Consider the following 13,598-nt stretch of genomic DNA (forward strand, 5'->3'; position numbering starts at 1 on the left):
TTACGCTACGTGCTGCGCCTCCATTTCCCGGCGTCCAACAATGTGGCCGAGTACGAAGCTCTGGTCAACGGATTGCGGATCGCCATCGAGCTAGGGGTCAGACGCCTCGACGCCCGCGGTGATTCGCAGCTCGTCATCGACCAAGTCATGAAGAACTCCCACTGCCGCGACCCGAAGATGGAGGCCTACTGCGACGAGGTTCGGCGCCTGGAAGACAAGTTCTTCGGGCTCGAGCTCAACCACATCGCTCGGCGCTACAACGAAACCGCAGACGAGCTGGCTAAGATAGCCTCGGGGCGAACGACAGTCCCCCCGGACGTCTTCTCCCGGGATCTGCATCAACCCTCCGTCAAGCTCGACGACGCGCCCGAGCCCGAGGTACCCTCGGCTCAGCCCGAGGTACCCTCGGCACAGCCCGAGGTACCCTCGGCCCCCGAGGGCGGGGCACTGAACGTCGAGGAAGGGCAGAGCGGGGCCACGCCAGATCAAGATTGGCAGGCCCCGTACCTGCAATATCTCCGTCGAGGAGAGCTACCCCTCGACCAAGTCGAGGCTCGGCGGGTAGCGCGACGCGCCAAGTCATTCGTCTTGTTGGGCAACGAAGAGGAGCTCTACCATCGCAGCCCCTCGGGCATCCTCCAGCGATGCATCTCCATCGCCGAAGGTCGGGAACTGCTCCAAGAAATACACTCGGGGGCTTGCGGCCACCACGCAGCGCCCCGAGCCCTTGTCGGAAATGCTTTCCGGCAAGGCTTCTACTGGCCAACGGCGGTGGCTGACGCCACTAGAATTGTCCGCACCTGCGAAGGGTGCCAATTCTATGCGAAGCGGACGCACCTGCCCGCTCAGGCTCTGCAGACAATACCCATCACCTGGCCCTTCGCTGTATGGGGTCTGGACCTCGTCAGTCCCTTGCAGAAGGCGCCCGGGGGCTACACGCACCTGCTGGTCGCCATCGACAAATTCTCCAAGTGGATCGAGGTCCGACCTCTGAACAGCATCAGGTCCGAGCAGGCGGTGGCGTTCTTCACCAACATCATCCATCGCTTCGGGGTCCCGAACTCCATCATCACCGACAACGGCACCCAGTTCACCGGCAAAAAATTCTTGGATTTTTGCGAAGATCACCATATCCGGGTGGACTGGGCCGCCGTGGCTCATCCCATGTCGAATGGGCAAGTAGAGCGTGCCAACGGCATGATTCTACAAGGGCTCAAGCCTCGGATCTACAACGACCTCAACAAATTCGGCAAGCGATGGATGAAGGAACTCCCCTCGGTGGTCTGGAGCCTAAGGACGACGCCGAGTCGTGCCACGGGCTTCACGCCGTTTTTCCTGGTCTACGGGGCTGAAGCTATCTTGCCCACTGACCTAGAATACGGCTCCCCGAGGGCGAGGGCCTACACCGAACAAAGCAACCAAGCTAGCCGAGAGGAATCGCTGGACCAGCTGGAGGAAGCTCGGGACAGGGCCTTACTACACTTGGCGCGGTACCAACAGTCCCTGCGACGCTACCACGCCCGAGGGGTCCGGTCCCGAGAACTCCAGGTGGGCGATCTGGTGCTTCGGCTGCGGCAAGACGCCCGAGGGAGGCACAAGCTCACGCCCCCCTGGGAAGGGCCATTCGTCATCGCCAAAGTTCTGAAGCCCGGAACATACAAGCTGGCCAACAATCAAGGCGAAATCTACGGCAACGCTTGGAACATCAAACAGCTACGTTGATTCTACCCTTAAGATGTTTTCAAGTTGTTCATATACCTTGCACCTACGCAAAGTTTAGTCGTCAAGGAAGGGTCGGCCTAGCCTCGGCAAAGCCCGACCCTCCCTCGGGGGCTAAAAGGGGGGAGACCCCCTCTGCGTCGAATTTTTCCTCGAAAAAGGATCTCTTTTTAGCAGGATTTCTTTCGTGCTTCTTGACTACTTCGGAAAGCGGATCCTGGAAACGACGGAGTACACGTAAGCAGCCAAGGCTGACCGAGCCGAGGGACTCCTACGCCTCCGGGATACGGATACCTCACTCATCACCTTCTGCGATAAGTAACTTGCGCTCGGATAAAGCGACTCCGTGGACCGAACAAGTCTTCACGTTCGGAAGCTCTCCTGCCGAAGCAGTCCTTCAAGCTTTCTCGACTAAGTCGGCGACAGGGCCTCATGGACGGGTGAAAGTACGCGTAAGCGGCAAGGCCGACCGAGCCGAGGGATTCCCACGCCTCTGGGATGCGTATACCTCACTCGTCCCTTCCGCGAAAAGCAACTCTCGCTCACACAAACATCCCTGTTACCGACAGAGGCCAGATGCTCGAAACAAGAGGAAAAAAGGCGCAGCTTCGCAAGCGTGGCGAGGGTGTGTTTTTCTGGCCTCGACGGCCGCAGAAAGCACACGCTACAAGATGATCTGATCCTGCAGGCTCGGGTCTTCACGCTGAAGGGAGCCGTAGCACCCTCGGCATCGACGACGTCTTCAGCAAAGCCCGACCCAGCCTCGGGCGGCGACGCGGCCCAGGGACTCCTCCGGGAATCCGGCCCGAGCAGGCGGCTCGACCGGTTACCCCTGGGGCCTCGGTCAACCGGCTTCCAAGGGCGCCAGCCCGACCCGAGGCCTCGACTGATCGACTTTGGCGTCGGCTCCGCTGACGGACAACACGACTAGGCTCCGGCCAACCAGGTTCCCATTCTCGAGCCAACTCCGCCTCTGTTCATACTGATATCGCTACCCCTGGCCTCGGTCCACCGAAGGGCGGCCGAGGGGTCTCTTTAACTAAGCTAGAGGAGCCCCAGACAACAAGGCCGAACGGGCCGAGGGATTCCTACGCCTCCGGGATACGGATACCTCACCCGTCACCTTGACACGGGGCGACTCATGCTTGGTAAAGCGGTTCAGATAATCAACAGGCGAGACTTAGTGCTCGAAAATGAGGAAAAAACACGGCTCCGTGCCGAAATTACATACATGTTCAGGCCCCGACAGCCGCAATGAACAAAAAACACTGGCATTCGAAGTGCCATTACGAACGGAACTCCGGTTCCCCCTCCGCAGGCACGAACGACCCCACTCCGTGGGGGAAGGCCTGCGGAGCAACTGAAGGCCGACGAATGGTGCGCCGTCACCTGCTCCAGCAGCGGCGACGACGACGCCTTCTGCTCCGAGGGACCAAGCAGTGGCAACGCCGACCTCAGGCTAGATGCCGCTGCCAGGAGGCCCCCGCCCATGCCAAAACTCGTAAGGCAAGGACGGGCAGAAGGCCGTAGAGTTGGAGGTCAGCCCGTGGCCGGCCCCGGCTATCTCGCCGGCAGCAGAACCTCTTCAAGCTGCCGTGGCAGATGCCGGCACCGCGAGCGGCTCCGAAGCCACTCGCGCCTGAAAGCCAGGCACGCTGCAGCTGCCAGCGCCACAGACGACGGCCGCCTTTCCCTCCGATCACTGAGTGAAGGAGCGGGCCGCCGCCCACGCGGGGGCCGACCTCAACTCGGCGCACTCCCCTCCCCAGCCCTGGTGATGAAAATCCTTGAGGCTGAGGGAGGGGAAGAGGCCGCAGCCCGGCTCGCTTTCCCCCACCATCAAGACAGAGGTCGCCATCTCAGGTGACCGCCGGCGGAGGGGAGCAGCCGGGCAGCATGATGAAAATCCTTGAAGCCGAACGATGGCTGAGAGGTACCAACTCCCATGGAGTTGCGTTCCTCCAACGAGGAGGCGGAAAGGCGGCGGATACCCCCCATCCGGGGGCTTGGAAGATGGGAAGACACGACGCTTAAGGAAGGAAGAAGACATGGTTGCCTTCCGAAAGGAGTCTCCCTCCTTTTAAAGGCAACTCTCCCTACGTGCGCCCCCAGGCGCCACGGGCTAAGTCTTCTCCAACACGCTCCAAGGCCCTCCCCTGCGACTCGGGGGCTGGGTCCCGCATGTCATGCAAGCCGGCTCAGGGCAGAAGAAGCCAAACCGCCGCGCGTGGTGCGCACGACCGTCCAGCGGTTACAAGCGACCCCCCATTTTCGCCCAGACCAACGGGCAGAAGGGGCGGGCAGCCATGCAGGCGGCATGCAACCGCGCCAGATGGGCGCGCTTCTCCGACTTCTGACACGCCAGCTTGGGAACCCAGGCCCGCGCGTCGAGCAACCGGCGCGCCAGTTGCTGCATGCAAGCAACCGCACCGCCACTTGTGCCACCATCGCGCCTCTTCGGTTGCGGAGCCAATGCCGCGACTCGAGGCGACCCAACAGCGCCAGCCTGGCGCGTCAGTCAAAGCGACCGAAAGTGGGCCTGCAGTAATAGCGGTGGCAGGCGGGCGGGCGCAGCGGTCACGTCGTCAGCCAGGCTCACGTCCCATCCTGGGACAGCAAGAGAGCCTCCTCTCACGGCGTGGAGACGGTGCACCCGTGACCTGTTCCTCGAACGGATCGCACGCGCGCGACGGCCGCCCCGCCAACCACTCGCCCCGTCGCATTTACTCCGCGGCGGGACAGGCGGCGTCTCTGACGGGAGGAGCGCGCGACGCTTCACCTTCGCCATAATAACCGCGTCAGAAAAGGTACGCCACGTCATTCGATTTCGTATCCTTTTCCTTTTTCCTCTTTCTCTATCTCTTGCAACAGGGACCGGGAAAGGGGGATACCCCGAAAAGGACCCTTCTCCGCGAAGGAACCGGGCTCTGAGCCCCCCACTACTGATCAGGGGTTCGAAGGCTGGCCCTCCGAAGGGTTCAACAGTCGCCTCAGATCGCGTGGGCCCGACACCCACTACTGGTCAGGGGTTCGAAGGCCGGCCCTCCGAAGGGTTCCATGGCCGCCTCAGGCTACTCGGGCTCCGCGCCCATTACTGATCAGGGGTTCGAAGGCTGGCCCCCGAAGGGTTCACAGTCGCCTCAGACACCGAGCGAGGGATGACCAGGGGTACGTTCGATACATAACCGAGGCTCGGGCTGCGCTCCCGAGGTACCCTAGGACATTTCCGAGACCAGCGGGAACGATCTTGTAACGGAATCCCATCGGAGGGAGGCATCGAGCCCTCGGACCCCGTCGCCAGGGGACCGGGTCCGGCAAATCACCCGCAGGTACTTTTGGGCGTGCCTCTGGGCCCCTAGCCGACCCCCAACGAACGGGGCACAGACGTCCACTCGGATTACCCGCTTGCAGCTCACCGGAGACACCATGTTCGGTGCCCATCGAGGGTAACATGGCGCACTCCCCCCTCCTCCTTGCGGAAAGGCGACGTAGGGGCGTATGTAAAAAGTCGAGTCTGTCCCTGATCGTCCTCTCGCCCTGTGCAGAGGCTTGGGGGTTGCTCTCGCAAAAACTGGCTCCGGCCAAATCGTTGACAGCGTCAACATACCAGCCCGAGAGCTTGGGCCCCGACCGTGCACCCGGGCTACGGCCAGTTCGCATGAGGGAACGACCAGACCAGCCGAAGCGTTACGCAAGGTATTAAGACCTCGAAGGAGTGTAACCACTCCTCCGAGGCCTCGGGGGCTACACCCGGCGGGTGCGCTCGCGCGCACCCACCGGAACGAAATGCAACCGAGAAAGGCTGGTCCCCTTGCAAAAAAGTGCGACAAAAGCCTCCAAGCGAGTGCTAACACTCCCTTCGAGGCTCGGGGGCTACTGTCGGGGACCATAATTAGGGGTACCCTCAAGACGCCTAATTCTCAGCTGGTAACCCCCATCAGCATAAAGCTGCAAAGGCCTGATGGGTACGATTAAGTCAGGGATCAGTCCACACGAGTGACTCGATCACGCTTCACCCAAGCCTAGCCTCGGCCAAGGGCAGCCGACCTCGAGAGACTTCCGTCTCGCCCGAGGCCCCCTTTTTATGGCGGACACATCACCGGCTCGCCCGAGGCCTTGGCTTCGCTCAGAAGCAACCTTGACTAAATCGCCGCACCGACTGACCAAATTGCAGGGGCATTTAACGCAAAGGTGGCCTGACACCTTTATCCTGACACGCGCCCCCGGCAGAGCCGAAGTGACCGCCGTCACTCCACCGCTCCACTGGCCAGTCTGACAGAAGGACAGCGCCGCCTGCGCCACTCCGACTGCAGTGCCACTCGACAGAGTGAGTCTGACAGGCAGTCAGGCCTTGCCAAAGGCGCCACGGCGAACTCCGCCCCGCCCGACCCCAGGGCTCGGACTCGGGCTAAGACCCGGAAGACGGCGAACTCCGCTCCGCCCGACCCCAGGGCTCGGACTCGGGCTAAGACCCGGAAGACGGCGAACTCCGCTCCGCCCGACCCCAGGGCTCGGACTCGGGCTAAGACCCGGAAGACGGCGAACTCCGCTCCGCCCGACCCCAGGGCTCGGACTCGGGCTAAGACCCGGAAGACGGCGAACTCCGCTCCGCCCGACCCCAGGGCTCGGACTCGGGCTAAGACCCGGAAGACGGCGAACTCCGCTCCGCCCGACGCCAGGGCTCGGACTCGGGCTAAGACCCGGAAGACGACGAAACTCCGCCTCGCCCGACCCCAGGGCTCGGACTCCGCCCTGGCCTCGGCCGAACGACTTCCGCCTCGCCCGACCCCATGGCTCGGGCTCGGCCACGGCAACGGAAGGCAGACTCAACCTCGGCTTCGGAGGAACCCCCACGTCGCCCTGCCTAGGGCACAGACCGCCACATCAACAGGAAGCGCCATCATCATCCTACCCCGAATCGACTCGGGTCATGGAGAACAAGACCGGCGTCCCATCCGGCCAGCTCCGCCGGAGGGGCAATGATGGCGCTCCACAAGCTCTATGACGACGGCGGCCCCCAGCTCTCTTACGGAAGCAGGACGACGTCAGCAGGGACTCGACCGCTCCAACAGCTGTCCCTCCGCCAGGCTCCGCCGCACCTCCGACAGCCACGACATCACGCCAGCAGGGTGCCTAGATCTCTCCGGCTGCCACATTGGCATGTACCTAGGGCGCTAGCTCTCCCTCCGCTAGACACGTAGCACTCTGCTACACCCCCCATTGTACACCTGGATCCTCTCCTTACGACTATAAAAGGGAGGACCAGGGCCTTCTTAGAGAAGGTTGGCCGCGCGGGACCGAGGACAGGACAGGCGCTCTCTTGGGGCCGCTCGCTTCCCTCACCCGCGTGGACGCTTGTAACCCCCCTACTGCAAGCGCACCTGACCTAGGCGCGGGACGAACACGAAGGCCGCGGGACTTCCATCTCTCTCACGCTCGACTCCGGCCACCTCGCCTCTCCCCCCTTCGCGCTCGCCCACGCGCTCGACCCATCTGGGCTGGGGCACGCAGCACACTCACTCGTCGGCTTAGGGACCCCCCTGTCTCGAAACGCTGACAAGTTGTTTTGGTGATTAAATGCTCAATACACCACTTTAAACAAACATTCTTCATATGAGCATGAGCACAGGTTTAAATCAAGCAAATTGAAGCTGCAAAGTCCAAATAAGTTGGATTGGAAGACCAAACCTTGGGCAAAACTACAAAATAGGAGGTTTAAGTATTTGACTAAATTGCACTTACATTATACTATGTTTTTGCGCCTTTGTTTGGTTACTAAGGGTGTGTTTGGTTGGAGAGTCAACTAGAAAAGAGCGGCTCCATTCCAGTTTTTAAGAATGGATCCATTATATTTAGCGTTTGGTAAATAGAACAAAGTTGTTCCATTTTTTTGTTTGGTTGAAGAGTAGAGTAGAGCGGAGCCGTTCCGTTCTTTGTTTGGTTGGAGAGCCATATGGGTGTAGAGGGGAGGGGAAGGAGGAGAGCGCTCACGTTCGGGAGAGCGCTCGCATCCGGTCGTTTTTGTGGAGCGAGAACATTTAAACTATTTATGGTAAATTTTTATATGGAGACTCTGAGTCGATCCGCTCCTCTTTTGTTAGAAACCAAACATCCAAAAAAAAGGAATGGAGCCACTCCATTCTCCTCCACTCCTCAACCAAACAAACCCTAACTTCTTTGTGCAAGTAATGTGGCATTTGGACTTAGCTTGAGCATATTGCAAACCATATTGAAATGAAGTGATAAAGGTATAATTCTAGCTCTTAGTAAATTGTTTTTGTTGCTAACTATGTTTCTCTAGGTGCTAAGAATCATCACAAAGAGAGTCAAAAAGAAGTAAAGGAGTTAGGCTCAAAAGAGTCATACTTGGGCCAGACTGCGCTTCACCGGACATGTCCTCTGCTGGCCTGGTCAGCTGGCCGCTCTTGGGTTTTTGCTTGGGCTCTCACTGCTAAATTAGTCCAGTGTGCACCGGACATGTTCGATGGACCAGGCGGCTAACGGCTCTCCAACGGCGCCAACGGTTGGCAACTCGAACGACGCCGGTCACGTCAGCAAGCCAACGGTCGTGCCCACCCGAAAAGGAAGTGACCAATCAATCGATCCTATGACCGTTGTAGAGTGTCCGGTGCACCCGCGGACATAAGTCAATCTTCAGTTTCTAAAGAAAGAAGCAACGACTCCTTTGCCCCTTGGGGCTATAAAAGAGGCCCCTAGACACCTCTACTAGCACACCAAGCATTCTAAGAGCACACTACAACTCTGAGACTCCACGACCACGCCTTCGAAGTGTTTGAGACATATTTGAGCGCTTTTCTGAGCTATTACTCTGTCGATTTGATTCTTGCGCCCTCTTCTTTGCTTATGTGCGTGTTATTGTTGTGATTGTGCTCTTGTGTGCGTGATCTTACTCCCTCCCTTACTCTGTTTTGATTGTGATCGCATTGTTTAAGGCGTGAGAGACTCCAACTTGTGGAGATTCCTCATAAACGTGATATTGTGATATAAGGAAGAACCATGGTACTCAAGTTTGATCTTTGGATCACTTGAGAGGGGTTGATTGCAACCCTCGTCCAGTAGGACGCCACAACGTGGAGTAGGCAAGCATATTAAGCTTGACTGAACCATGGGATAAAATTTGTCGTGCCTCTTGTGCCATCTATTTTATTGTAATTTTTATCTCTTCCAATTTCCAAATTCTCACTCGTGATATTGCTCTAAGTCAACTATATCTTGGTAGAGCAATCAAGTGAAAGGAACTTCTCTCTTTCTCTCTACGCTCAAGCTTAGTTTTATTCACTCTAACTCATATTATAGACCAAGTTTGTGTTATTTCGAGCAAGTTTTGCAGGATCACCTATTCATCCCCTAGGTGATCTTAAAGGGACGGCGAAGGTGACCGAGAAGAAGGAGAATGAGATCCCCTCCAACAAAACACCCAAGGGAGGAGAGACCGTCGACTCCGGGTCTGACAAGAAGAAGGACGGGAAGAAGAAGAAGAAGCGCATCAAGAAGATAGTTTACTACGGCAGCGACGCTTCTTCATTTCGCCAAGGGAGGACGACGACTCATCCTCTACAAAGAAAAGGATGGTTGTCGGTGTTTCGTACCTTGCTCCGACAAGTAAATTTATTGTGTGCGTTCTAGGCTCCAGAGGGTGTGCGCGGAGGGCACAAGCCTTATACTGGTTTGGGTAGAACGTCCCTACATCCAGTCATTGGTGGCTTGCGCTACAGGCACCATTGATGATCAAACTCATAGTAGGGGTTACTGAGAGCACCTAGAGGGGGGGGGGTGAATAGGTGATCCTGTGAAACTTGAAAACTTAAGCCACAAAACTTGGTTAATCGTTAGCACAATAATTGCCAAGTGGCTAGAGAGGAATCCTCAACAAAACACAATAACCAACAAGGATCAATCACAGAGATGGCACTGTGGTTATCCCGTGGTTCGGCCAAGACCAACGCTTGCCTACTCCACGTTGTGGCGTCCCAACGGACGAGGGTTGCAATCAACCCCTCTCAAGTGGTCCAAAGACCCACTTGAATACCACGGTGTTTTGCTTGCTTTTTCTCAATCCCGTTTGCGAGGAATCTCCACAACTTGGAGTCTCTCGCCCTTACACTTGAAATTCACAAAGAACACGGAGCAAGGGAGAGATTAGCAACGCACACAAGACACAAGAATCAGAGTGTCAACACGCACACAAATCGCAACAAAAGCTCGCAACACGACTCAATGAGTTCACAACTCCATAAGAGCTCTATATGCTATCACAATGAAACGAATGCGCGAAATCGATGTCTTGGTGCTTAGAAATGTTGTAGGAATGCTTGGTGTGTTCCTCCATGCGCCTAGGGGTCCCTTTTATAGCCCCAAGGCAGCTAGGAGCCGTTGGGAGCAATCTTGGAAGGCTGATCTTGCCTTCTATCGACTGGCGCACCGGACAGTCCGGTGCACACCGGACACTGTCCGGTGCCCGATTTCCTTCCTTAAATAGCGAAGCCGACCGTTGGCAGCCTGAGAGCCGTTGGCGCACCGGACATGTTCGGTGCACACCGGACAGTCCGGTGCCATCTTCTAGCCGTTGGCTCGGCCTCGTGTCCCGCGTAGATTGCGCGGCCGACCGTTGGCCCGGCCGACCGTTGGCTCACCGGACAGTCCGGTGAATTTTAGCCGTACGTCGCCGGTGAATTCCCGAGAGCGGCCAGTTCGCTCGAGCCAGCCTGGCGCACCGGACACTGTCCGGTGCACCACCGGACAGTCCGGTGCTCCAGACTGAGCAAAGTCTTGGTTGCTCGAGCCAAGGCATTTTCAATTGGATTTTTCCTGTTTCCAGCACTTAGACAAAAATACATTAGTTCATAAAACAATGTACTAAGTCTTGAGAAACGTACCTCTATTCTTGATTTGTACTTTGTCCACCTTTTACACTTAGGCACTTGTGTTGGACACTAAACCACCAAAATACTTAGAAATGGCCCAAGGGCACATTTCCCTTTCAATCTCCCCCTTTTTGGTGATTTATGCCAACACAACATAATGCAAGTAGAACAAGGACAAAATCACTTCAAATAAGAACTCAAATTATTTTGATTCAAATTTGACATATATGGATCACTCTATGCCACCACTTGGTTTGTTTTTGCAAATCAAACTCAAATTCCTATTTCTAAGTCAAAACCACTTGTAGAGACATAAAGAAAGGTTTTCCAAAGAAATTTGATCAAGGATTCCAAAAACTCCCCCTTTTTTCCATAATCAACACTTCTCCCCACAAGAGGCCAACTTTTGACATAAGAGACAATAAAAGAGTTTTGACAAACCAAAAGCTCTAATCTACTATTTCAAAATTTCTCAAGTGGTAGCTGATCCATCTATTGCTTTGGCCTTTATTTTCTCCCCCTTTGGCATCAAGCACCAAAACGGGATCAATCTTGGCCCTTTAACCCCATTGCCTCACCAAAATCATCAAATGAGAACACAAAGGCAATAAGAGTATAAAGATGAACTTGGAAAAGTTACTCTTTTCATCGGAGTGCAGTGGAAGTCTTTCATGGTCCAAGTCCACCTTTTCCCTTTCAATCCTCCTTTGAGGCTAAAACAACCAAACTCAAGTACATGGTTAGTCTCAAAGGGTCAAGTTGTAGCACAGCTCCCCCTAAATATGTGCATCACTTGCAAAAAGGACTTGTGAGGTCCAGGGAGTGTTTGTACAACTTGAGCACAACAATAAGCAACAAAATGCAGAATGAACATGGTCAAAGGCATAAACACATGTATGCTACAATTCAATCCAAGTTCCGCGAATCTAGGACATTTAGCTCACTACGCAGCCTGCAAAAGGTCTTTTCATCTAAAGGCTTAGTGAAGATATCGGCTAGCTGGTTCTCGGTGCTAACATGAAACACTTCGATATCTCCCTTTTGCTGGTGGTCTCTCAAAAAGTGATGCCGGATGTCTATGTGCTTTGTGCGGCTGTGTTCAACAGGATTTTCCGCCATGCGGATAGCACTCTCATTATCACATAGGAGTGGGACTTTGCTCAGATTATAGCCAAAGTCCCTGAGGGTTTGCCTCATCCAAAGTAGTTGCGCGCATGTAACGCCCTGAATTTGGGGGTAGAATTTTTTCTTCTTTTCTCTCACCAAATTCGGGCGTTACTCTCTTTTCTCTTTCCCCGTTTGCTCCTTCTTCCCAATTTCAAACCAGTATAGCGGCTGGTGTCCGTGTCATGTATAAACCAAAACCTAAGTGTCATGGGTGTTGCATCATGCCGAAGCGCATTTCTTTGTCTGATGATGAGTGTTCGTCTTGTTCCGTTTCGGATTTCGGTTCGCGATTTAATTCCATTTAGTGGTCCGCGCTCGTCGTGGGTTTTTGATCCGCGAAGTGGTTCGGCCCAGCCCAGCTTAGTCCAGCCCAGCTCAGCCGGCCCGACCCGCCCCGGCCTGCGCGCCCCTGGCGCCCAAACCCCCCATGCGCCCCCCTCCCCTCTCTCTCTCTCTCATTTGGATCTCCCGCGCAACAACTTCCCTCTCCCTCTCCCACCTCTCTCTCCTCGTGGTGCCCTAGGGTTTGGAGACGGCGATCACCGGAATTTGGACCCCGAGGTGAGCTCCCCTCCCCTTCTCTTCTCTCTCTCCCTCTCCCTCCCCTTCTTCTCCCCACGCGCGCCCCCTTCTTCCCCTGCTCACGCGCGCCCCCTGCCCGCCCCTGCTCGCCGGCGGCGCGGCGCCCCCCGCCCCTGCCCGGCCGCGGCGGCGTCCCCCGCCCCTCCCCCCGGCCGCGGCGGCCCTCCCCGCCCCTCCCCTCGCGCGCGCGGCGGCGCCCGCCCCTTCCCCGGCCCGCGGCGGCACTCCCCCTCCCCTCCCCCGACCCCGGCGACCTCGCCCGCCGCTCCCCGGCCCCCGGCGGCGCTCGCCCGCCCCTGCTCGCCGGCGGCGCGGCGCCCCCCCCGCGCCTGCCCGGCCGCGGTGGCGTCCCCCGCCCGTCCCCCGGCCCCGCGGCGGCGCTCCCCGCCCCCTGCCCGCCCGCGCGGCGATCCCGCCCGCCCCTGCTCGCCGGTTCGCGTCCCCGGCGCGGCCCCCGGCGCGGCCTTCGGCCCCCGGTGCGGCCCCGGCCGACTCGGCCACTCCTGGCCGGTTCAACCGCCCCCTGGGCCGGTTCAACCGCCCCCCGTTCGGCCGCCCGTTCCCGTCCCGGCCTCGCCCGACCGTGTCCCCGTTCGCCCGCGCTCGCGGTGATTATTCGTTAGTTAACGTGCTGCGTCGCGCGCTTCGCCGCGCGACGGATTTGTCTAATTTCAGATTCTATCTGTGTGTTGCGTCGTGCGCTTCGTCGCGCGACGATCCATTTTTGTTTCAGGTTGTTTAAGGTGTAACGCCGCGTGTGCATTCACGCGACGTTCCACTTTGGACTCAGTTTAGTCGACGTATGCCGTCGTGCGCTTCGTCGCGCGACGTTTAACGTCTCCTCATAACTAAGGCGAAGTGCCTCGTTGCATGCTCGGTCGCGCGACGAGTCGTTAACTTCTTAATTTGTTTTAGAGAGCTTTGTCGCGCGTCTCGCCGCGCGACCACCTTTTTATTTATCTCCACCTACTGATAATAATTAGACATGAAACATGACTTTACTTTACGCTAAACATAGTGTCTACATTAAATTTCCTTCCATTAAGCGAGTGGTTAATTTATAATCATGTAACGTGATCGTTTCTCGACTGTCTTTTCCTCTTTCTCTCTTAACCGTACTCACGAGCCCGCGTGGAACGTCTGTTTACTTATTGCTTTCTATTGTATGGTGTACTGGTCTTTTGTATTAAATATGTGGATGTATGTATGTTTGCAATCGCATAGAGAACGATCCGGTTGAAGAGC

This window comes from Zea mays, chromosome 8, assembly GCF_902167145.1.
Source record: "Zea mays cultivar B73 chromosome 8, Zm-B73-REFERENCE-NAM-5.0, whole genome shotgun sequence".
NCBI lineage: Eukaryota > Viridiplantae > Streptophyta > Magnoliopsida > Poales > Poaceae > Zea > Zea mays.